This window comes from Otolemur garnettii, unplaced genomic scaffold (genome assembly GCF_000181295.1).
Source record: "Otolemur garnettii isolate 467f Iridium unplaced genomic scaffold, OtoGar3 scaffold00001, whole genome shotgun sequence".
NCBI classification, from domain to species: domain Eukaryota; kingdom Metazoa; phylum Chordata; class Mammalia; order Primates; family Galagidae; genus Otolemur; species Otolemur garnettii.
This window is the reverse complement of record NW_003852396.1, coordinates 59,387,442-59,414,104: the sequence shown is the minus strand read 5'-3', so window position 1 is coordinate 59,414,104 and position 26,663 is coordinate 59,387,442. Positions and strand designations below refer to the sequence as shown.

General features: G+C 41.4%; 1 long non-coding RNA gene across 1 annotated transcript in view; it reads left to right on the top strand.

The window, feature by feature from the left end:
• The first annotated feature begins 956 nt into the window (after positions 1-956).
• Positions 957-26,663, top strand: part of LOC111723797 — a 39,185-nt gene continuing 13,478 nt past the window's right edge. Inside the window, exons 1-2 of the long non-coding RNA XR_002772266.1 lie at positions 957-1,101; positions 1,416-1,620. This is a non-coding gene — a long non-coding RNA (uncharacterized LOC111723797). The remainder of the gene's footprint in view (positions 1,102-1,415; positions 1,621-26,663) is intronic.

Below are 26,663 nucleotides of genomic sequence, written 5' to 3'. Positions count from 1 at the left end.
CTGTCTCAAAAAAAAAAAAAAAAGAAAATTGGTTATTTTTAAAACTTTATCTCTTGGCTAGGCACAGTGGCTCACACCTGTAATCCTAGCACTCTGGGAGGCCAAGGCTGGAGGAGCACATGAGCTCAGGAGTTCGAGACCAGCCTGAGCAAGAGACAGATTCCATCTCTTAAAAACAACAACAAAACACCCTTTATCTCTCTTATGTTTATGATTTTTTGCATTGTGTAGAACAAGGTTTCCTAGGGTTTCCACTACTGCCATTTGGGGCTGGGTAACTCTTTGTGGTGGGGCTGTCCACTGATGCCAATGGCACCCCCATCCCAAGGGTCACAACAAAAACTGGCTCCCGACATTGCTGAGCATCCTCTGGGAAGCAGCGTTTCCACCATTAAGAACCACTGGTCTAGACTTTTCAAAACACCATCTATTAATAATAATAACAGTGATATGGGCATTCCTAGTTTGTTCCTGATTTTACAAGGAACAAAGCTTCTGGTATTTTTCCATTAAATGCATCAGATTAGCATAGGAAGTCTTTTATGAGGTCAAGGAATCAGAACTCTACTCTTACTTAAAAATAAATAAAATGTTAAATTGCAGCGAGTATTGATTGGTCATAATGTAGGATAAATTCTTAGTGGTCTAAAAGAATTTGTACAATTCACAGGACGCTGAGGACCAAGGTTGAGGGTATGTGTAGGGAATGTTGTATAACTCTTGACTCAGAGAAGCAGAAAAGATTATATGCTAGGAGAACACAGCCAAGGCTTTTGCACAGGGAAGGAGAGGAAACCAAATACTAGATTATTGCTATAACTGAAAACTAACCTCTAAGTATTTTGAAAAGATGGATTCTTTGGCTACTCCTTCCAAACGGTAATTTATAGCTCTTTTTGTTTTTCTGAATTCAATTTTATTAGGCTTCTGCTTTCAACATTTCAACTGTAATAATGAAGTTAAGAGTCACTGTTATGAGCTTCCAATGGCCTTGAGAAATGCTTCTTTGATGGAGGTGATGATGGCAGACTTGGCAGGGAGCTGGGAGGTCATGTTCAGACCTTCAGAAACAGACTGGAACTGAGGCCACAGACGGCACAGGTGAGAGGAAGCATAAATTTTTCGCTTAGCTACTCAAACTCCACTTGTTCTGAACGGGCCTCCCTCGGTAGAGGGGTCTGAGGTCCCGTGGGCTGGCGGATTTATGTCCACAAAAGCAGTGTAGTAGAAAGAGATTAAGAAAGCTTTCAAAGGGTGCGTGAGTGGGTTGCTTCTCCATCTGAGTGGTCTGGGACACAGAGCTCAGTCTGTGAGGACCTGGGTTTGTGCCAGCGGAGGGAGTAGAGTAGGCCTGAGGAATGGAAGGTCACTGGCAAATTGGGTGCTGTGATAATTATATCCTTGTTTCCTTGAAGGTACCGGTGTCCTTGATTTCCCAGCTTCAAAGTGAACTGCCTCTGAAGTAGGGGACATTCACACCTGCTCTGCTGCCGTTGATTTCTGCCTTCCTGGCTGCAGACTCAACAAGACAACAATACGTCTGTTGACGTTTTCAAGGCCATATTCATAAACCAAGCATGGGAAGCTTCTCTTCCACCCTTTCTAAATGAAAATGAAAAGGTTAGTGTGCTTAGTGGGAACTCGGCAATGAACCCAATTAAATGGTTTTACCTTAAATTCAGATGCTGTATAGGTCAGATAGTTTACCAGGGGTATGTAACCCTTTTTCTTCTCTGCTGCAAGCTGGAAGAAAAAGAGTTGCTTTGGGCTGCACAGTAAATACATAAACACTAATGAAAGCTGATGAGCAAAAAAAAAAAAAAAAAAATCCATACATACTTTTTGCAATATCCAACACAACAGATAAAAGCAAAACAGGCTTCACATAATCAGCATGTGGCCCACAAACTGCAGGTTGGACACCCCTGCATCACCACCACCTGTTTTCTTCTCTCCCCCTAATTCTCACCTCCTCCGCACAAGGACATCACAAGACCAGGTCTAGTAATTACTAGAGGTGTCAGTCTACAGTACACCAGGAATGGATTCCCCCCCCCCCCCGTTATTATTTATTAACTCATAACTATGCACATTAATGCAATCCTGGGATTTCCATTTTTTTTAATCCCATTCATCTTCAGAGAAGCTATGCCAACAATGGTTAAAAGGCATAAGCATAGTTCTGCCTTTTGTATTTTCCCTATAACACTTAGATTCCTTTATGACCTTGAGGGAGTGGAGAGAGGGACCTGTTTGTCCGCTGAGTGCAGTGCAGTGACATTTTCACTGACTAAACATGTGTATCTCCTGCCTTTCTACCCTGACTTTCCATTTATCATCTGGAGCCTCCCGTTATTAAATGGGAAAATTTAAAACCATATTCTGATTTTAAAATTCCACTTGTTAAAGTTCTGATGACCCATTTCTGGCACTTAAAACCGTCCCACTTTTGCACTTATTATGCATAAGTTCCTGGACCTGCCGTCTGTCCTTTCTTGCTGTTGCTTTCTGTTTTATAGACCCTACTTCCCTTCCCTAGGCAAAAGCAGGTACCAGTCAAAACCTAGAAATTGGAAAGAGGGAAATATTTCTGGCCAGTTCTTGTTCTGAGCGTGAACTGATAAATATTGGTTCCATGTACAAAGTATTCTCTCTTTTTGACTTTTGCTCTGAGATTTAAAAAATAGGCACTGTTGTACTGTTGAATTCCCAGTTTAATGACACATAAACACCTAAAGTCTTTTCACATTGAAGAGAGACTCTCCCCTACTGCTGTCTTTCTCTTCTTCTCCCCCTCCTCTTTTCTTTCTCTCTCTTTCTCTCCATTGTTCTGAAAAATTTCCATTCTCTAAGATCAAGGAATCTCTATGACACCCAGAAAGAAACAAAAACTCCATCCCCTCCAATCAGCTCCTACCTGTCACCTGGGACCCTGAGATTCTGAGCTTTTGCCTGTGATTTAATGACGAGACCCAGTGGTGCAACCCAGGTGCTATATCTCATACCCTTGCTGATTGCCAAGGGAACATTTAATCTGTTGACTTTATTCAGTTATGCTAGTCTGGCAAACATACCTGAAGCTGTAAATTATGTAAATGCTTAAATTATTTGCTGTAGAAGGCACTCTCTTGTACCCTAGCTGTCTAATCAGAAGATGAAAAACCTGTTCGTTTGCAAGTTATAAAAACTTTGACAGACTCCTGCCTTAAAGAGTAAGAGAGATCTCTCTGACCATGGACGTCTAACGGGGGCCCAAACAGGCATTGTTAGCACATTTTTCTCTAAAATTATGGTGTAAACCTGACTGGATTAGAAGAGGAATGGGAATCAAACACTGATCTAATGGAAGCTCCCCTTCCACCAGATGCTAAGGGACAAAAGAATAAACTGTAAATGAGGAGTAGTGGGATACAGCAAGGGCCTTTGTCACAGTGCCTAACCCCCCACCCCCGCAGTTATCACCAGACCCAGGGGAGGGAGAAGTTTAAAACTGTAGGAAGCTTGAGGCAGGTGGATTGCCTGAGCTCAGGAGTTCAAGATCAGCCTGAGCAAGAGGGAGACTCCATCTCTATTAAAAATGGAAGAACTAGCCAGTTATAGTCCCAGCTACTTGGGAGGCTGAGGCAAGGGAATCGCTTGAGCCCAAGAGTTGGAGGTTGCTGTGAGCTATGATGTCTGGCACTCTACCCAGGGTGACAGAGTGAGACTTTGTCTCAAAAAAAAAAAAAATTACTACCTAATTTTTAATAGTCAAACATGTCATCATTTTACTTATTAATCTTTTATTTAGTACATTTTATTAAAAATGAGACTCAATATGTGTTTCACTAAAATAGAGACAAACAGCAAAAATAAATCAAGTTCTGGGGTGGCCAAACACTACCATATCAGGTTAGGGCTCCAACCTTCCTCCATTTCACTCGCTCTCTTGATGAAGAACGGTTGATCTGAAGCAAAAATAAGCATTACCTATAACTATACAAAAATACAAACTATAGGAGTATAGAAATGATTCATAAAAATTTTCTGACTGCCTTATGTTAAAGCTACTTCTGGAGTCAGGTGATATTGGGCTTTTGTTTATCATCATCCAAATAATCTTCTAATTTTCCTTCATCAGTGAGAGGCCAGAGAGTTTTAGTTAAGACCATTGATTTTCTGTAGTCTGATTGTCTGGGTTTGAATTCTTGACTTAAGTTTGATTAGCTGTGTACATTGGGGAAGTTACTTAACTTCTCTGTGCCTCCGTTTTCTCATCTGTAAAATACAGATGTTACCTTTTTCATGTCTTCTTTACTTCTTTGGTGGTAAAATACACAACATAGCACCTGACACGTGATAAGTGACCCACACATGTTAACTTACTGTTACTCATCATTCACTATGTACTTTGGTTGGTTTCATTTTCTCCTAATAAACAGCACTGTGAGGTAGTTATTGCTATTCCCATTCTACTGAAGAGGACATTTAGTGCAGGTTCCGTAGCTAGAATAAGAAGAGTCCAATTTGGAGCACAGGTCTGTATATATCCGTGTCAGGGGTTGTGTCCCCAGGAAGCCAACACTGAGACAGAGATGTCTGTGTGGGATGTTTACCGGGGAGTGCTCAGGACAGCATGTGTGGGACGAGGGAGAAACTGACCCGCAGTGCACCAGAGGTGGCCGCAACCAAAGCCTCATCCAACCCTGCAGGCGTCTGGCACTGACGTGGCCCTTGAGATCAAAGCTTAACCCTCCCTTCTACCCATTCTCCTGTCCTCAAATATAGGTGGCCCCAGAAGGATTGGCTGAGAATTGTCAGCAGCCAATACTCCCAGCAGCTGGGGCTATAAACACTTCAAGTCTGGAGGGGGAATCTGGGCATTGAGTCACAGGGTCCACACCTCCCTGCAGCTAAACGGGAAGGTGTTCAAAGTCATCTCATGGACCATGGGGGCTGTGGTCACTGCTCTTCTGGTCCTGGATCCCTCACATATCGCTTGTGTCAGGGAGTCTGGGGAGCATACGATGGACTGCTATTGCTGTGACCTACAGGAGGTGCTTTGTGACTTCAAAGAAGCACAACAGCTGCTAACCACCACCGAAAACAAGTAAATCACCAACAGGCCTTGGCTGCCACACTTTATATTCCCTTTACAGCTGGTTATAGGAATGACCGTTTACGAAACACTTAAATAGCCCAAGGTTTAAAAATTCAATCCCTCTAGCGAGTACATTTTTACAGTGTATGTCATGATCCATACACTTAAACCACAGAACTTTAAAACTAGAAGGAGTCTGAGAGATCCAACCCCTTCATTTGAGTCAGGGTGGAGGGGAATGATTTAGTCAAGGTCATACAGCAAATTAAGAGTTATACACAATGGGATTGGGACCATAAGCATGAAAATGGATAACTCAAGAGGTTAGCTGTTTGCCAACTGCTAAGAAATTATAAAAACAAATTCTTGGCTGAAAACTTGAAAGGATAGGTTTGGAATGTTATCTTAATGCACATTACAATCTTGAAGCTTCTTGTCATATCTAAGATAAAGTGCTGTGTTTATATTTTATTCATTTCCATCCAAAATGGCTTCTAAAACGAAATGCCAAGAATTCTCACTGACATGGCATGTTTAGCATTTCTTTGACTATATTTTGTTTCTCTTTGACAATATTTTATGATTAAAATACTCCTATATTCTTAGCATGATAGTTTTTCTCCATGTAATGGATACAATTATGTAAATACAGTATGGTGTTGGAAATCTTTAAGGAACCAATTACAGATTTGAGAATAAAGTTTTATCTTTAAAATACTTTCAGAAAACTTATCAGACATATGGAGCTGTCGGGTTTTAAATAGTGCCACGAATTTTATAGTAACTTATTATCTAAAGTGCAGTATTCTTCAGCTTATAGATATATCCACAACCACAAAGATTAGTGCTCAGCCAAAAAAAAAAAGCTTTTAATATTTCATTATCTCCTTAGTATACTACCTGGCTAACGTTAGAGACATTTAAAAATCCCATATGATTGTTCAACTCTTCAGAGATGTTAACCTTTAAATTTCCAGCAGAAAATCTATTGCTCAATATCTGACTATTAAGAACTGTGGCTCAGGCTCGGCGCCTGTGGCTCAAGTGGCTAAGGCACCAGCCACATACACCTAAGGTGGCAGGTTCGAATCCAGCCCAGACCCGCCAAACAACAATGATGGCTGCAACCAAAAAATAGCCGGGCGTTGTGGCGGGTGCCTGTGGTCCCAGCTACTTGGGAGGCTGAGGCAGGAGACTCGCTTGAGCCCAGGAGTTGGAGGTTGCTGTGAGCTGTGAAACCATGGCACTCTACCCAGGGGGATAGCTTGAGGCTCTGTCTCAAAAAAAAAAAGAACTGTGGCTCATACCTGTAATCCCAGCACTTTGGGAGGCCAAGGTAGGACGATCATCTTGAGGCCAGGAGTTTAAGACCACCTTGGGCAACTAAGCAAGACCCCCATCTCTACGAAAAATTAAAAAAAAAAAACAGCCAGATATGGTGGTAAACGCCTGTAGTTCCAGCTACTCTGGCTGAGGTGAGAAGATCTTTTGAGACCAGGAGTTTGAAGCGCTATAGTGAGCTATAATTGTATCACTACACTCCAGCGTGGGTAACAAAGCAAGACCCTAATCTCTAAAATAAGTAAATAAACAAATAAAAATTAGTAATATATGAAAAATGCTTACAACAGTGCCTACACTCAATAGTACTTGGTTGATGCCATATCATTGGAATTTTTTTTTTTGAGACAGTCTTACTTTGTTACCTGCAGTAGCGTGCTATGGCCTCATGGCTCACAGCAACCTCAAACTCTTGGGCACAAGTGATCCTTTTGTCTTAGCCTCCCAAGTAGCTGGGACTACAGGTGCCTGCCACAATGCCCAGCTTGCTCAGGCTGGTCTTGAACTCCTAAGCTCAAGCAATCTACCCGCCTTGGCTTCCCAGTGTGGTAGGATTACAGGTGTGAGCCCCCACACTTTGCCTAGAATTTGCTTTTTAAACTAGGTGGCTGAAGTTTTACAAAGAAAGTTAAAGATGAAATTTTAAAACTAGATTTACCTAAGAGATCTGTTAAATTTTTGATTTTTATAATGGAATGAACGAACTCCTTGGTGAAATAGAATCATTGGCCTAGATAGACCATAAGTTTAGATTCTAAAGATTCATTCCACAACTTGATACACATAATGAATGAGACAGTAAATTAATAATTTTTAACCAGAAGAAATGTGATTCTGGAAATCAAATAACAGGGTTCTGGTAATGAGTTGAAATGTTGCAAAAAACCATTCTCAGCTGGTGGCTCCACGAAAGATGGAAAAAATATAGTAGTGAAAGGTGCAGGCTCTAGAACCAAAGGACCCGAACCCAAATTGTAACTCCACCATTTAAGAAAAGTTAGTCTAGGACATTTCTCTGTGCTTCAGCTTTTGCCTTTATAAAATGAGGATAATAATACTTAGTACTTGTCTAGGAGAGTTGTTATAAGAAGTAAATAAGTTAAAATTGGAAAAAACATCTTTGTAATGGTATCCAGCACATAATAATTGCTCCATAAACTTTCATAAACTAAGAAATATTCTATATCTGAGAATTCCAACATCTTAAGTTCTTACAGTCTACATTGGTTGGTTGTTTTTCCATTGACCCTCTCTCCTTGGTTGGACTCCTTCTATACTTGGTGATCTTTGATTTGAACTCATACTTGGTGCCTCTGAACTGCTTTCTTACTATAAGGGCACAATGTAAGGGTCTATGGCACACCCTGGGGGCAGGACACAACTACAAAAGGGACTCTACCTAAAAAATGCAAACATTGTAACCTAATTATTTGTACCCTCACAATAATCTGAAATTTGAAAAAAAAAGGAATTTGCATCTGCTTATGTTGGGAGGCAGGGGGAATTCACCAACCTAAGCCCTTTCAGAGTGTCCTGGTCCTAATATAGAAGTCTCAGTGTCTTGGCTTCCACAACTTTCTGTTGTCTTAGGGTGTTGCTTATTGCATCAGCCCTCACGACAACCAAGTTTTCTTCTTTTCTTAATACTCTTGGCTCCTGGTTCTGGCTGTAGCTCACTTTTTGAAAGAAGGGCTATTCTTAGACAATTCTCTTACTACCAACAAGTCTGGCAATAAATTTTTAAAATGGTCCAGTTCTTTTGTAGTCAGAAAGCCTTCAAAGTATCTAGTTGTCAATATTACCAGAAGCTCCCTCCTGATTTCTATTAGTCAGGATTAGTAACTTTATGCTGCTGCAACAAACAAGCCCCAAACCTTCCTGGCTTAGAAAAACAAGGGTTTATTTCCCCTGAATGCTACATACTACGTATCTGTCTCATGCTAGACTCTGAGGGCTGCTGTTCTATGTCCTCCTTGTTTGAGTGATGGAGCTTTGACCATCTGGAACATCATCAGTCCATATAGCAAGGGAGAGAAACTATGGCAATTCATACCCTGGTTCTTAACGGCTTCTGTCAAGAAATATCTCACATCGCTTCTGTTCATTTTTAGTACTTTGAATTGATCAAAGCAAATAAAGGCCACATCTAACTCCAAGGGGATGCTAGAATAAGCTCAGGAAGGAAGAGAACTGGAAATATCAATGAACATCATTAATAATTACTTCAAGCTTTTTTCCACCTAACATTATAACAAACATTTTTATGTTCTTATATAGAAGGGGTAATTATATGTTTTCCAAAATTTATATTATGAAAATCTCTAACCCATAAAATATAAAAGTATAATATAATAAAAAACTATAACTACAAATTTAAATGCTTGCATAATAGTGCAGACAGGGAGGATTCAAAAAAATTAAAATATACTAAATTTAAAATGTTGAAATCTTTTTAAATTGTAAAAGTGCCATGTCATTTAAGACATAATAGTGCATAATAGTGCAGACAGGGAGGATTCAAAAAAATTAAAATATACTAAATTTAAAATGTTGAAATCTTTTTAAATTGTAAAAGTGGGCTCGGTGCCTATAGCTCAACCGGCTAAGGCGCCAGCCACGTACACCTAAGGTGGCAGGTTTGAATCCTCAGCCTGGGCCCGCCAAACAACAATGACAGCTGCAACCAAAAAATAGCCGGGCGTTGTGGCGGGCGCCTGTGGTCCCAGCTACTTGGGAGGCGGAGGCAGAAGACTCGCTTGAGCCCAGGAGTTGGAGGTTGCTGTGAGCGTGATGCCACAGCACTCTACCCAGGGGGACAGCTAGAGGCTCTGTCTCAAAAAAAAAAAAAAAAAAAAAAATTGTAAAAGTGCCATGTCATTTAAGACATTGTAAAAGTGCCTTATCATTTAAGAATTTTTAAATACAGAAAAAAATAAACAATAACTAGACTTGTAATAGATATGCATTCCAGTCTTGGCGCTTGTGGCTCAGCTGCTAGAGTGCTGACCACATACACTGGGGCTGGCAGGTTCAAACCTGGCCTAGGCCTGCCAAACAACAATGATAACAAGAACAATAACAACAACAGCAGCAACAACAACAAAAATAGCTGGGCATTTTGACAGGCACCTGTAGTCCCAGCTACTTGGGAGGCTGAGGCAAGAGAATTATTTAAGCCTAAGAGTTTGAGGTTGCTGTGAGCTGTGATCCCATGCACTCTACCGAAGGCAACATAGTGAAACTCTGTCTCAAAAAAAAAAAAAAGATGTGCATTCCATAGGGGAAGGAAAGTACCAGGAAAGATAACGAGGGACCAAAGTACACAGAGTATTCACAAAAGAGCCAGTAATTCTGTTTTGCTAGCATATACGGTACTAATGACAAGTGAGGCTAGGAAGTTAAATGGCAGGGTACCATGGAGGGCTCTAAGTGCCAGGGTGAAACTTCATTCAGTATGGAACACAAAGCTACTGAAATTTTTAAGCAGAAAAATGCCATAAATTCAATCCAGCCTTACTGTATACCTACCATGTACCAGATATTATATTAAGCGCTCGGGATATCAAAATGAAACACATCCATGAAGGATATTAAAAGTCCATGCTTTTAAGCAGCCTCATCTAGGAACATAATTGAAAATGTACCTGGGAAGATTGACCCAGACCATGTGAGAGACCAGAGGCCAATGTGCAAACCAACCTAGAGGCTACTGCAATAGTCCAGGCAAGAGCTCAGGAGGCCCAGACCAGAGGACCAGTAGTAGAGCTATAAAGGAAGGGGTGGACTCAAAAGCTGTATGTTGATCAAGTCTCAGTTTCAATTACCCAGATCTGCAGAGTAAGGAAAAGGGAAGACCCAGGGATCATGCAAAAGTTTTAAATAGGAAGGACAAGGAGAATAATGCCACATTAAAAGAACTAGAAATATCAAGAAGAGCACTTGGCTTGGGGCAAAAGGTGATAACTTCAGTTTTAAACACATTGAATTTGAGATTCAATGATATAGTGATCCATTGGTATCCACAGGGGATTGATTCCAGGAGCTGCTGCAGATATCAAAATCCACAGATGCTCAAATACCTTATATAAAATGGTATTTACATATACCCTATGCACATCCTCCCACACACTCTAAATCATCTCTAGATTACTTATAATACCTAATGCAATGTAAATGATATATAAATACAGTAGAACCTTCACCTCTCTGCATTGACCACCTCCTTAGGTTGACCTAATTTTCATAGAAAGGACATGCACCGCATGTACTCAATGGAAGTTCCTTATGTTGGCCACCTACTATATGTTGACCAGTTTGTTACAGTCCCTTGGTGGTCAACTTACAGAGGTTCTGCTTATATTTGTTATACTGTATTTTTAAATATTTGCATTAGTTTTTATTGTTGTATTGTCATTTTTTACTTTACTTTTTTTCAAACACCTGTATTTTAGATCTGAGGTTAGTCAAATCCCTGGGTATGGAACCCACTGATACAAAGGAGGGCCAGCTGTATACCCGGGAGGAAGTGCCAGCAGTGAGTTAGACATAGGAAAACAGAACTGAGGGACGCGGCAGAAATCGGAGTCTTAGGCACAGTAGTGGTTTACACCATTTGAAGAAGATAAGGTTGCTGAGAGATAGGGTGCTTCAAAGTAATTTTTTTCTTTAAATTGTAGGAAGAATATGCAAAATATCACAGGACTTTATTACACAGTAAGACAGTGAGGCACAAAACTACTCCTCTATCCAGAAGCTCTGTGCTGTCACAGTGAATGAAACTCCTTCCTCACAGATCCATTCCCTTATGTCTTGGAGACAGAAATCAGAGTCTTAGGCACAGCAGTAGTGGTTTCCACATCCAGAGATTCAACTAACCTCAGATCTAAAATATAGGTGTTTGAAAAAAAGTATGGTAAAAAATGACAATACAGGGTGGCATCTGTGGCTCAAGAAGTAGGGCGCCGGCCCCATATACCAGAGGTGGCAGGTTCAAACCCGGCCCTGGCCAAAAAAAAAGATGACAATACAATAATAAAAATTAATACAAATATTTTTGGTCTCCAGTTACTATATAGAGGCCCCCCCAAATAATGCTTAAGTCCTGATCAGACAATGCCTTACCCAACAGGGAACCTCCAGTGCAGCTGACAGAGGTGGTACCCAGAGTGGACGTCGGGCTGGGGTGTGTTGAAGCAGGGGGGCTATTAGGGAGATCAGGAAAAGGGAACAGGATTCTGAATGGAAGGTCTTCTGGTACCAGATCAAACCAGTGAGGCCTTCAAGGGTCTCCTGAGGCCCAGCCATGGAACATGTGCACGCACACCCATATACACATACTCACAATTATGTGTTTACTAAATGCGTACAGTGGGAATTTGGAATGAACAGGTCAGCATGGACAAATCTCCATCAATACTTGGTTTGACAGTTATGACGTTCATGTGGCAGGATGGTTGACTGAAATATTCAGTTGATTCCCTTTCCCTTCATTCAGTCGTCTAGGCTTTGTGATGCTTTGCCTGGAAAATTTAGACAGGGCAAAGAATTGGAGGCAGCTTCTTCTGGTAAAAGTTTTGCTCATTAGTACTTAATGCCATTGAACACTTAAAAGTGGCTCAGATGATAAATTTGATGTTAGGTATATTTTGTTACAAATCAAAAACTTGAATTAAATACAACACAATTTTATTCTGAGCAATCTGATATATGAATGTTATAACAAGAAATAAACATAGCATTCATTATTGCTTCAAAAGAGTTTTGCATCTTGAGGGATCATGAAGGGTATTCTGGGAGGGTCAAGGGAAGATGACTTTGAGAAGTGATGAGCCTTGGAGAAATGATATCCTGTCATCTAGAAGAGTCCAGAATCATCTAGATAAGATTTGCCCCTGCTTGGAGAAGTGATATCCTGTCATCCAGAAGAGTCCAGAATCATCTAGATAAGATCTGTCCCTGCTTCCTGGCAGAGGCTGGATAGGCAGCATCTAGTGGGGAGGGGCTATACATGCTCCCAGGAGTCCTGATGCCTTTGTCACACCAAGAGTCCCTCCCTGCCCCCAGGCAAGGTATAGAACTGCCTACTCAGCCTGGAACAGAGGCAGGGATTTTACCTCTTCTTGTGCATCACTACTAGCTAATCAGCTCCTAGACCTGGGCCAGGCATGTGGTAGGTGTTAAATAAATATTTTAAAAAGAAATGAATGATGGTGGGAAGGCAGAGCTTTGATGTTGCATGAAACCCCTGGACTTCTGCACTAGCCTATGGATTGGAGAGAAGGAAGGTAGATGGTTGACTTTCTCAGAAGCCTGACAAGATGAGGATGTGGAGTTGATTTGTGGAATATAATAACGACATTTCTTGCACACCTGAGAACCTTTTTTTAAAAAACCATTTCCCTGCATCCTTCACAATATGTTATATAACTCAGTCTTGCAAACAAATAGATATTTATTTAGCAGGGGATGAGCAGGGTCAAGAGCTATAATTCTCAGCTGGATGTTGTGGTGTACACCTACAGTCCCGGATACTCAGGGTGATGAGGTGGGATGATGCCTTGAACCTAGAAGTTCAAGGTCAGTCTAAGCAACAAAGCAAGACCCTATCTCAAAAATTAAAAAAAAAAAAAAGCTATAATTCTCAGAGTGGAGGTACAAAAGCTTATTCTTCTTGGAAGCCTTATATTCCTGGCAGCCAAGAATCCAGATATGCGTGAAGAATGGGTATGAGTCAAGTCTGGGGTAAACCCCAAAAGGTCCTGCACTTGCCTTACATGGACTTTGAGGCCATTGGCTGCAGTAGAGAGGGCTGGGTGGTGAATGCAGGAGACTTGGGGTCTCTTCTGCAAAACAAGAAGTTGAATTTGATGGTGACAGGTTGGAATTCGGCCTGGCCTGGCCTCCCCCAGCATCTCCAGAGTGTGTCATTTCTGATTGGTCAGATATCTACTCTGCAGTGATTAAACATTGAATATCAGCTTTACTCTCAGGTCTCTGCCACGTGAGGACAAGTCTCTTGCACGCCTTCAGAAGACAAGTAATTTGGCTGTCCAGAAACAGAAGAATCATAGGAATTCATCCAAAGCGTTGATTTATCATGATTATAAACACTCTCCTGATGACTCCAGGACAATTGCAATGTGTAATATAACACTGACTTCTCATCACTGGCTTTGAGCCCCCACTTTCCATTTTCTAAAATCCTTTTGTCCCTTTACTGCAAAAGTACTATTTCCCTTGGCTTCAAAACATGTGACACTTTTCCCATCAACCTGGAAAATAAGAAAGAGTGGCCTGAACCCGGAGTATCTGAGGCTCTCTCCTAGTGTCTCACCATTCCTCCTTGGGAGAATGCCAGCTACAAAGACAAGATGCTGAGTTAAGACAGCGAGGCGGCCAAGGAGTACAGATGGTCCCTGACTTACCACGGTTTTATTTTTTGACTTTACAATGATGAGAAAGTGATAGGTATTCCATTAAAAATATCCTTCTCTCGTGATGCTGGCAGTGGCAGCCACCCACAGCTCCTTGTCAGCCATGCATTTTCAACTTAGGATATCTTCAGTTCACGATGCCTTTATCTGGAGGCAGGCCCACTGGAAGTCGAGGAACATCTGTGTTTTGTGTTCTCTCACCTCTCCATGTTTTTGCCATTGTATCCTCCACCTGGAAAATCCTCTCCACGCCCTTCCCTCTGGTGAGCTTCAACCACCCTTCAACACCTCAATCTGTGCTTAATCTGCTTCCATAAAACTTGCACCGAATCAGCTGATCATTTTGTAATGTATTATTTGTAAGTCTATTTCCTTCCAGAACTCCTGAAGGGCAGGAACTGAGTTTGGTTCTCTGTGTGCCCCGCTGTCTAGCAAAACACTTGACCTGGAGCAGTCCGCTGTGCTAGAAATAATCAATCAGCTCCCGAGTAACACTAAGCCCACCCTCCTGGGCACAGCTAAATGAAGCAGGCCTGCCCACATGACGCTGATTGACAAGTCAGATTTCCTAACAAGATTTTGAAGCAGGGATCACAGGGCTTAGGAGTCAGAAAAGGTAGCCTCTGGAAGGTCACAGAGAATTGTGACCTCCCAAAGCTGACCTTGAGATAAAGATGTATGTGAGTATAGGAAGTTTATCTGGGAGGTTGTCCCAAGAAGCGTAAGGGATGATGGGGAAAGTGAGACAGAGAAAAGACAAAAATCAATAAAAGGTGCATTAACAAGCAGGATACCACCTTGAAAACTGGCTTAGTCCTTCTTGAATCCTTTGATAAACCACACGGGATGCACCTCAGTATTGTCCCAGTGGAGAACAGAAAGACTGGGACATTTTTCCAGTGACTCTCGTTCTCCACTGGTTGTGGCTATACCTGCCTGCAGCCCAGCAAGCTTCCCTGGAGCGAGAGAAATCTTGCACAGAAGCAGCGAGAGATAGAGGTGGATGCTTGGAGTGGGGAGTTGGCAGCCTGTAGAAAACTAGTGCCCACTATTGCAGGTGAACGCCAATGGGGGGCAGGGGACCTAGGCGGCACATTAACACCACCTGTTGCAGTAACCCAAGGCCAAAGCAAAGCCCAAGTTATGGGGTGGCAAGAACACAGAGGAGGCTGATCTGCACAGAAGAAAATGTGGTAGAGAAGCAGGAGAAGCCAAAGGACAGGCCACATCATCACAGAGACAGAGCAAAGCTTGGCTGTCACTCCCACTGTCCCCAGCAGCATCCCTGGGGAGCCTACCTAGAACAGCCACTATAGAGATCAGACCCATGTTTTGTACCCTGGCAGTGATTCTTCCTTTCTCCTACCACAATTTGTCCCAGCTTCTGTTCACACAAATGTTGGTCATTTCTTCAAAGCTGCACTGACCTGTATGAAGCCCTACAGAAGGTCAAAAAATTCCCACCCACCCCTATTTGCTTTCTGAGCAAGACCCTTTGCTGCTTCATCCAATGCTGTGGAGGACCTAGGAACTCTGGAACACCTACATTCTTTTTTTTTTTTTTATTGTTGGGGATTCATGGAGGATACAAAGAACCAGGTTACATTGATTGCATTTGTTAGATAAAGACCCTCTTGTAATTGTGTCCCACCCTCAAAAGTTGTGCCACACATCATGACCCCCCAACCCACCCTCCTTACCTCTCTCTGTTCTCCCCTTCCCCCACTCCCTACCATGTACTAGGTCATTAATTGTCCTCATATCAGAATTGAGTACATAGGATTCTTGCTTCTCCAATGGGTTGGTAGGCATTTAGGGTGTTTCCACTTTTTGGCAATTGTAAATTGAGCTGTGATAAACAGTCTAGTGCAAGTGTCCTTATTGTAAAAGGATTTTTTTTCTTTTGATTAGATGCCCAGTAATGGGATTGCGGGATCAAATGGGAGATCTGGTTTGAGTTCTTTGAGAGTTCTCCATACTTCCTTCCAAAAATGTTGTATTAGTTTGCAGTCCCATCAGCAGTGTAAAAGTGTTCCCTTCTCTCCACATCCATGCCAGCATCTGCTATTTTGAGATTTTGTGATGTGGGCCATTCTTACTGAGGTTAGGTGATATCTCAGGGTGGTTTTAATTTGCATTTCTCTAATAATTAGGGATGATGAGTATTTTTTCATGTTTGTTAGCCATTTGTCTGTCTTTAGAGAAGGTTCTATTCATCTCTTTTGCCCCGTGATCTAAGGGATTGTTGGCTCTTTTTGTGTTCCTTAATTTGAGTTCTCTGTAGATCCTAGTTATCAAGCTTTTGTCTGATTCAAAATATGCAAATACCCTTTCTCGTTGTGTAGGTTGTCTATTTGCTTTGGTTAGCTGTACAGAAGCTTTTCAGTCTAATTAAGTCCCATGTGTTTATTTTTTTTGATGTTGCAATTGCCATGGAAATCTTCCTCACCAAGTCTTTCCCCAGGCTGATAGTTTTAAGTGTTTTCCCCACACTTTTTTGAGGATTTTTATTGTTTTGTGCCTGAGACTTAGGTCTTTTATCCATCTTGAATCAATTTTTGTGAGTAGAGAAAGGTGTGGGTCCAGTTTCAGTCTTTTACATGTGGAAGTCCAGTTCTCCCAGCACCATTTATTGAATGGGGATTCTTTCCCCCAGTGTATGTTCTTGTTTGGTTTATCAAAGATGAGGTGGCTGTAATATGTGAGTTTCATCTCCTGGTTTTCTATTCGGTTCCAGATGTCTTTGTCTCTATTTTTGTGCCAATACCATGCTGTTTTGATCACTATGACCTTGTGTACAGCCTAAAGTCTGGTAGGCTGATGCTCCTGGCTTTGTTTTTATTACTAAGAATTCCCTTGGCTATACAGGTTCCATATAAAATGAAGGTTAGAAAAACCAGGTTTTTCTGGTTCCATATAAAATGAAGAATTATTTTTTTCCAGATCTTGGAAGTATGATGTTGGTATTTTAATAGGGATGGCACTGAATCTGTAGATTGCTTTGGGAAGTGTAGACATTTTAATAATGTTGATTCTTTCCAGCCATGAGCGTGGCACATTCTTCCATTTGTTAATATCTTCTGCTATTTATTAATTTTTTTTTTTTTTAGAGACAGAGTCTTACTTTGTCACCCTCTGTAGAGTGCTGTGGCATTGCAGCTCACAGCAATCTCCAGCTCTGAGCTTAGGCGATTCTCTTGCCTCAGCCTCCAGAGTAGCTGAGACTACAGGCACCTACCACAACGCCTGGCTATTTTTTTTGCTGCAGTTTGGCCGGGGTTGGGTTTGAACCCACCACCCTCAGTATATGAGGCCAGCACCCTACTCACTGAGCCATAGACATTGCCCTCTTCTGCTATTTCTTTTCTTAGGGTTCCATAGTTTTCTTTATAGAGATCCTTCACCTCTTTTGTGAGGTATATCCCTAGGTAGTTCATTTTCTTTGAAGCTACTGAGAAGGGAATTGTGTCTTTGGCTGTTATTGGCATGTACAAAGGCTACTGATTTGTGGACATAGATTTTATATCCTGAGATGTTACTATATTTTTTGATCACCTTGTAGTTGAGTCTTTGGGGTTCTCTAAGAATAAGATCACATCGTCAGCAAAGAGGGAGTTTCACTTCCTTTGCCCCTATTTGGATGCCCTTTATTTCTTTCTCTTGCCTGATTGTATTGGCTAGAACTTCCAGCACTATGTTGAATAGTAGTGGTGATAGAGGACAACCTTGTCTTGTTCTAGTTCTGAAAGGAAAAGCTTTCAGTTTTACTCCATTCAGTATAATATCAGCTGTGGGTTTGTCATACATGGCTTTGATCAGCTTAAGAAATGTGCCACCAATGCCTATACTCTTCAGTGTTCTAATTAGAAAAGGATGTTGAATTTTATCAAATGCTTTTTCTGCATCTATTGAGAGGATCAAATGGTCTTTGTTTTTGCTTCTGTTGATATGGTAAATTATGTTTATGCACTTGTGTATGTTAACCCAGCCTTGCATCCCTATTGATGAAAGGCTATTTGATGAAATAGCCTTTCAAATAGATGAAACCTATTTGATCGTGATGGATGACTTTTTGAATGATAAGCTGTAATCTATTGGTTAGGATTTTATTGAGAATTTTTGCATCCATATTCATTAGTGAAATTGGTGTGTGGTTCTCCTTTTTAGTTGGGTCTTTTCCTGGGAAGACATGCATTCTGACATCGAGCACAATGCTCTTTTATTTCTTTCCAGTAGGTCTGGTATTATCTCCCATATTTCTTAGTCAGCTATTCTGGGTCCAGACTATTTGCCAGAACACAAAAGTGGTGGCAGGAAGGGAGGCCAGGGCAGAATCAGCAACATACATTCATTGTAGGACACATTCAACTTAGGTGGTACCATAGAGAACTCAGCCCACTGCCTGGAAGCAGCCCCAGTACTATACATTAATGCAGCAGTCCCCAGTCTTTTTGGTACCAGAGACCAGTTTCATGGAAGATAATTTTCCCCAGGGGGTGGGGGTGGGGTTAGATTTTCATGAGGAATATATGACCTAGATTCTAGATTCCTCACAAGTGTTGTTTACAATAGAGTTCATGCTTCTATAAGAATCTGATGCCACTGCTGATGTGACAGCAGGGGGAGCTCAGGCGGTGATGCAAGCCATGGGGAGCAGCTGCCCTCTGTTCACCTCAGGCTTTACAGCCTGGTGCCTAAGGGGCCATGAATTTGTACCGGCCTGAGACCTATGGCTTGGGGACGTCAGTGTTAATGCTCACTGGCTGGGGATAGTCAATGTGGTTTCTTTGCTCTAACCCTCATTGGCTGGGAGCAAATGATGACACTGAGGAACTGAGGAGAAATTGTACACATGAACAGAGGATATTTGTTTTGCAAAATATTTCAGATACAAATAGTACTATAATGAATGGGTATTGAGGAGGTTAATATTGAATACTAAAATTGTTTCCTTTAAAAGGAAATTAGCTTGAATTAGCTTATGAGGTATTTTCCTTTGCCACAAGACACTCCTATACAAATGATATGCCACCTGTATTAGACAAGGTTTTCCCCAGAGACAGAACCTCTGAGCTGCATATACACATGGAGGGGGTAAGGAATTGGTTCAGTTGATTGTGAAGGCTGATAAATCTGAAATCTGCATGGTGGGATGCAGGCTGGAAACCCAGGGAGGAGGTGTAGTTCAAGTCCAAAGGAAGTCTGCTGGCAGAATTCTCTCTTCCTTGGGGGAGGTCAGTTTTGTTTTTTGTTTTTGTTTTTTTGTCTCACTCTGTTGCCCTGGCAGTGGCGTCATCATAACTCACAGCAATTTCAAATTCCTGGGCTCAAGTGATCTTCTTGCCTCAGCTGGACTACAGGTGTGTGCATACCAGGCCCAGCTGATTTATTCTATTTTCAGTAGAGATGTGACCTCACTCTTGCTCAGGCTGACCTCAAAGTTCTGACCTCAAGTTATCTTCCTGCCTCAGCCTCCCAGTGTTAGGATTACAAGTATGAGCCACTGCACCCAGCCCAGTGTTTTTTTTCTTTTCTTTCTTCTTCTTCTTCTTCCTTTTTTTTTTTTTTTTTGTGATTGGATTAAGTCTACTCATGTTACTGCTTTACTCAAAGTGTACTAATTTAAATTTTAATCTCATATAAAAAAATACCTTCACAGAAACTTCTAGAATAATATAGACCACATATCTTGATATGGTAGTCTAGCCAGTTTGACACATAAAATTAACCATCCCATCACCCATCTCTGATCCTTAGCAGTGATTGCCTTGAGGATATGTTGCAAAGGATTCTGAAGCCATATTTGGATTCAACAGGGAAGAACAAATTTACCAATTAGTAATGTCTGTTCTGAGCATAGAAGGGAGGAGAGGCAGCCTGTGTCACATATTTGCCATTCCTATAATAGAAGTTGGTGGTTTTTCACTGAGTGAATAAACAAGTGACAAATCATGCTAATTTTGCCACTAAACTTAGGACTAGCCTTGATTCAAACTGTATTCAAATGAGATTGTTTGACCTCGACCAGGCAGACTGAGAAAATTGTCATGTACATCAGGATCCATGCGCAAGAATGTAGTCACATCCACAACCTAGAAATAAAACCAAATGTCCATCAATAATACATGGACAAATAAAAAATGGTGTGCCTTAATGAATAGGAACTACTGTTACATACAAAGTAGATGGTTCTTACAAATACAAGGTTGAGCAAGAGAAGACAGACACAAAGAACACTGGATTAATTCCATTTACATAAAGTTCAAAAACAGAATCAAACCATATTCTATATAGATGCACTAAGGTGTATAGTAATTATTTTATTTTATTTTTTTAGACAAAGCCTCAAGCTGTCACCTGGGTAGAGTGCTGTGGCATCACAGCTCACAGCAACCTCCAACTCCTGGGTTCAAGCGAGTCTCCTGCCTCCAGCTTCCAAGTAGCTGGGACTACAGGTGCCCGCCGTTCCGGCTACTTTTTGGTTGCAGCCATCATTGTTGTTTGACGGGCCTGGGCTGGATTCGAACCCGCCACCTTAGGTGTATGTGGCTGGCACCTTAGCAGCTCGAGCCACAGGTGCCGAGCCTAAATCATTATTTTAAAAAGCCATAAAAGTGGTTATCTCTCAGAGTCTAAGAGAAGCTTTGGGGGAGAAGTGGCGATATTGTATTTAATACTTCTTGACATGAGTATTAACTTTATAACAACTTGTGAAACTGCATTTTTCTGTATGAATGTTATACTTCAAACTCAAAATGTCTAAAATGTTCCCACAAGGTCTCCTTATGCCAAAACCATAAGTAACAGCAAAGTTACTTTTTGCTGAAAAAAGCAAAGTACTAGGAAACTCACAAACTGCTGACCCAATCCCCCATTAGCCTCTGGCAAAAAAGGCCACAGTACCTTTACTCCCTGGCCTTCCTCCCCGCAAGAGTTCACTTAGGAGCCTTTCTGTTTTGCCTTTTCCTCCAGAACAAATCGTTTCATTTTAGCAGGTGATTAGATTTACAATATAACCAATTCAACAGTTGAAAGTCCTAAAATTCATCCTCAGCAGAACTTGCAAGGCAGCTGCAAAAAAAAAGATGAATGTCGCTTATGGGATCTGAAGCCTAGAGGGTTTTGGGGGGAAAAGTTCAGTAGTGTGTGCATGCAAAGCCATTCTTAGCAGAAGTTCCCGTTAGGGTATAGAGTGTCCGTCTGTCTCATTATCAGCTGGAAGTGCCTGGGATAAGTGGGCTTCGGAAGGCTCCCCACTCTTTTACCGAAATCCTGGTACAAAGGGCAGGCTCTTAAGATCCGCCTTCCAGGATCCCAGGCTTATGATTCAGAATTCAGCTTCAAGGGAGTTAGAGAAAAGTCAGAGTGATTTTAAGGGCAGGTGCTGGAGGTTTTCTTTTGCCTATTTCATAGCTTTTAGTACTTAGAAATGTGTAGTTAAATAGGCTTTCTTCCCTCTGGAAAACAGATTCCAACCCCACCCCACCCTGCCTGGGGAATAACAAATTTCATATGGAAACCTGAAAACCCAAAGAGAAATATGCACTGCTACAGACACCTCATGTCCGACTGGCTGTCACAGACCCTGATTTGGGTCAGGCTATTTAAACTTCTTTGGAACAAGCATTTATCTACAGCAGGGTCATTTTATAGAACCATTAAATCTGCGTTTTCTCTTGGGCTCCTTTCCCCAGCTCCCCTCAACCCTGCTCTAGTCACACACTCTAAAACCCCCCTTAAGCCTCAGAAATAAATCTCTATAAACTGCCAAGTGTTCAATCAGGCTTTTACTATATCTCTTTGCAATTAGAATAAATTTACTGCTTGGAGATGGGGGGAACTGTGCAAGGTACTCCTTGGATAAATATACCCACAGTGAGAAAAGTAGAGGCTCTGTAAAAATTATCTCTGTGAATTCAACAAGAATCAAGGTCACGGAAACAGCTACATACCAGGGAATGTTAATTAATGGGTCTGCAGCTGGTGGTACCACTTGGCCGCTAGGCTCCAGCTGCCTGCTCCATATTTCTCTCATTTGTAGGACCATTTTTGGACCAAATCCCATCTCTTTTTTTCCTCCAAGTACAAAAAGTACATAAGTCTATCCTGGAAGGATGCCAACCTTTCAGAGAACTAAGAAAAGTGTTGTTTCTTAGCTATTTTTATCTCCTTTTTAAAAGAAAGGACACTCTATCACCTCTGGAGCTGGATTACTTGTAATCAGCGTTGATGCTGTGGTCTGAGGTCACTGTTCTGGCACTGTGTCTACAGGGAGATGTCCTGAAGACGGAGAACAGAAAGGGACACTTGTAACTTCTCCTCAAACTAAAACAGAAACACCCGAAAAGATAACACTTATCTTCCTTGACAACACGGTGTGCATTTTAGACCAGGCTGAAGGCAAGGTAGAATGCACCCAGAATGCACTCAGAGCCTCTGAGTTGCAGAGGGAGAGGGAAGGAAACAGGGGAGAAAGGAGAAAAGAGCAGTCTGATGGGGGAGGCAGAAAGTGTTTCCTCCAGAGTCAGGGTGGTTTATGCCATTTAAACCTACCGGGAAGCATTACCTGAGACCATGCGCACTTAGCACGCTTAGCTAAAGACACAGGTAGTGACTGTGAATTATAAAATCCCAGCGGGACATATAAATGTGTTCAAGATGGGTCCGCACCCGTACCATCTAGGAAGTCCATTTAGGCACTACATCATTCTGGTTAAGCACGGATTCAGAATCACAAAGATCTGGGTTTAAGTCCTGCTTAACCACTAAATACCTGTGCCACTAGGCGTCTTAGTTAGTTGTCTAGGCCTCAACTTTCTCATCTGTACAATAGAGCTAGTAACAGTGTTGCTGTTCAGGATTTAAAGAAGAGATTTAAAGAGGTATTACACTAGGACCTTTGGCATAATGCTGGGCACACTGTCAGTCTATCAAGAAATATTGTCATAGCTGGGGCTTTTTTTTTTTTTTTTTTTTTTTTTTGAGACAGAGCCTCAAGCTATCCCCCTGGGTAGAGTGCCATGGCATCATGCTCACAGCAACCTCCAACTCCTGGGCTCACGCGAGTCTCCTGCCTCAGCCTCCCAAGTAGCTGGGACTACAGGCACCCGCCACAACGCCTGGCCATTTTTTTTTTGGTTGCAGCCATCATTGTTGTTTGGCGGGCCCGGGCTGGGGATTTGAACCCGCCACCTTAGGTGTATGTGGCTGGCGCCTTAGCTGCTTGAGCCACAGGCACCGAGCCGGGCTGTTTTAACTGTTTCCATGGGGTTATAAGAGAAGAATTGGTTTTGGCTGAGGGAGAGTGACAGGGGAAAAAAAAAAAAAAGAAGAAGAATTGGGAAGAGTTTGCCTGTGAACAGGTGAAGGTGGCTTCAGAAGAACAGTTTTCAGAAGCAGTAAAAACCAGTTTCACTGGCCTTGTTTTTCTTCTCATTTGGAAACTTTCTTTCCTTCAGTGTTACAAAGTGGAGGGACTGGGCGTTCTTCCACACAATGACCGACATGCGAATCCCGCCCAGAAATACCAGGGGAAATGCCTGACTCTGCTTCTTTAAGGAATTCTCCAGGTATTAGTAGCCAGGAACTCCAGGCTCAGGGCCCTGGGGATGCTCATCCTACCCCTAGGATAGCAGGTCCGCTTGGACCAGTTTCTTTATTTTTAAGGAAGAAAGAATCTTGTAACAAATTAGAAATGTTTTCCATTGCTACTTCTAAACTGTAAAATGATATTTGGGTCTTCTAAAAGACTTGGGATAGTTTCTGAAATTAAGGAATATGGATTAAAGGAAGCCTTAGGGGTTTAGATTTTTCTTTCTCTTTGAAGCATTTGAAACAACTGTAATCTGCTCTCAGAATGCTATCCAATTTGGCATGGCATTCTGGGACAGGATTGTTGCCTTTTTTCATGGAACTGATACTTCTGTGCCTCTTTTTAAGTCTATTTGGAGAGATGCTTAGGGTATAGAAGAAAATAAAGCTTAAATTGAAAGAATAAGACTATTCGGAGTAAAGAGATGTCTTCTTGAGGTCTTGAAAAAATTTTGAAAGTTTTGTTTGGCATACAAGAAAATTAAATACACACAAATCTAGTTGTATAAGTAGTTATAATAATATTACTCTAGGGCAGTTATAATAATATTACTCTGTGGCTCAGAGGGTAGAGCCCCGGCCCCATATACTGAGGGTGGTGAGTTTGAACCCAGCCCCAGTCAGCTAAAAACAGCAATGAGAATTGCAACAAAACCAGCCAGGCATGTGGCGGGTACCTGTGGTCCCAGCTACTCGGGAGGCTGAGGCAAGAGAATCGCTTAAGCCCAAGAGTTGAAGGTTGCTGTGATCTGTGACACTCTACCCAGCGCCACAAAGTGAGACTCTATCTCAAAATAATAATAATAATAATAATAATAGTACTTTAATTAATGTCCTGGTTGTTGATCCTCCTATCATATGTACAGTGCTTCATAAAACCAAATTAAATATATGTCCTGTCATATAATAGCACAACTCTGGGAGACAAAGACTAACATTTCTTGTTTTACTGACAAGGAGATTGGGTCCTAAAGAAAATGGCAAGAATTTATGCTTGGGATTGAGTTTTGATCCTGATACCTTTCCCACATCAGCCCATCACTGTTAACCTCCTATGTGGCCTAGGCAGACTACTGAATTAGAAGACTTCTCTGGTTTCCTTTCAGGGACTGATAGATACATTTTCCAAGGTCAAGTTTATCTATCACGTGACCAAGATCTCCAGAAACAGTGTATGATGAGCCTAATTAAGTTTACTCTGGAAACACTAATACCCTGTACATGGCCAGAATGCTTCAGACAGAGCTCCATGGGAGATGCAGGAGATGATTTAAAATGACACTGTTTGCAAAAGACGGGAGTGGAATGGTTACACAGCTGGCAGGTGGCCTGGAAGCTACATGTAATTGTGAATAGCTCATGATCCCAGGAGATGGGGAACCTGGAGAAGTTAGGGAAGCAGATGGGGTAGAGGGGGCACACACTTGTCTGAGTCTTTAATTTGCTAAAGCTATCATCGAATGTATCATCAAAATGAATGAAACTCCATAGTTATGCAACTCTATACCTAGAGTCTGGAAATGTCTAGGAAAATAATTATACATTTTTCATTTCTAGTGATCTATTACAAAAGGAGTATCTATCTGTTGTCAAAACAGTCAACAGTACAGAAATAGAGTGAAATTCGTCTGCTCCTCCTTTAACTCACTTGCTAGACTCTGCAGTGTTAAAATTCTTTGTGTTTCCTAGAACTTTTTCCATTCAGCTACAATATACTTACACAGGGTGCCATAAAGTTCGTGTGCAATTTTAAATACTGCACAGGAACTTTATGGCCACCCTGTATATGTGTATGTATATATGTATATACATGTTATACACATCTACATATATTATGTAATAAGGTATATATATATATTTATATAGATTTTTTGAGTCAGAGTCTCAGGTATGTAGTCTGGAGTACAGTGGCCTCACCATAGCTTACTGCAACCTTGAATTTCTGGTCTCAAGCAGTACTCCTGCCTCAGCCTCCCAAGTAGCTGGGACTTGCAGCCATAGACCATTGCATCTGGCCCCAAGTCTAGTTTTTCTATTTTTTGTAGATATGGGATCTTGCTCTTGCTTGGGCTGGTCTAAACTCCAGACTCAAGAGTTCCTCCTGCCTTGGCCTCCCAAAGTGCTAGGATTATAAGTGTGAAACACTGTGTGGGGCCAGAGTCACATTACGTATTTTAAATAGGATCACATATCATATGTTGTTTTGCACCTTGCCTTTTTTTCAGATTTTTAAAAATTTTTATTTATTTTTAATATTTTTTTCTAGCCTTTCCTTTTCCCCTTCCCTCTTCTTTTTTCCCTTCCTCCTTCTCTCTTCCCTTCCCTCCTTTCTTCTCTTCCTTCTTCCCTCTTCCTTTCCCTTCCATTCCCTCTTCCCTTCCCTCCTCTCCTTTTTAAAAAAATCTTGACAGCCTGTCCTAGATACCTGCTCATACAGAGCTTTCATTCTTTTTAAAGGTTGGAGAGGGTTCCATTGTCCATCTAGTTTAGATAACCAACTCCTTACAGATGTATGTATTTATTATTGTGTGCTATTTAACTATTAAAATAAGGCTTTGGTGGATAAGAAGGATGACTTATTAATGTGTAAGAAGAAATCTAGGGATAAATTGACTAGAAAAAAATCTGGGGAAAATGGTACATAACAAAACCTTGATCACTGAGCACAGTTGGGGGGAGTCAGAGAGGGGCAGATTCTCCTTAGTTTAGCTCCTCATTATGTCAGCCTGATAGCAAGCATTCAGAAAGAACCCCCAAGAAATAAATTAAGGGGGGAGAAAGCACAGTAGGATTTTTGAGAGGTTGGGCAAATTGAACTACATGTACTTCTTAAAGAGAACTAAGAACATGTCATTATTGTGTGTGCAAAAGCATAGAGAAACCATATGATGTGTAAGGAAGATTATCCATAAAACTCAGATGGATGGCATTGTAAGAAGAAAAATGCTTGACAATTTAGTCTCCATGTCAGCCCCTGTGTGAAAGGGGCTATGTCTTATTCCACTTCATAGCCTCAATAACTTGGCATAATCCCTGACAAAGAAATGTGTTAATAAGTACTTGAAAAAGAGCAAAGACTATTACTCTTGGCCAGGTGCAATGGCTCAGACCTGTAATACTAGCATTTTAGGAGGCAGAGGTAGCAGGATTACTTGAGGCCAGGAGTTTGAGACCAGCTTGGGTAACCACATCTCTACAGAAAATTAAAAAAAAAAAAA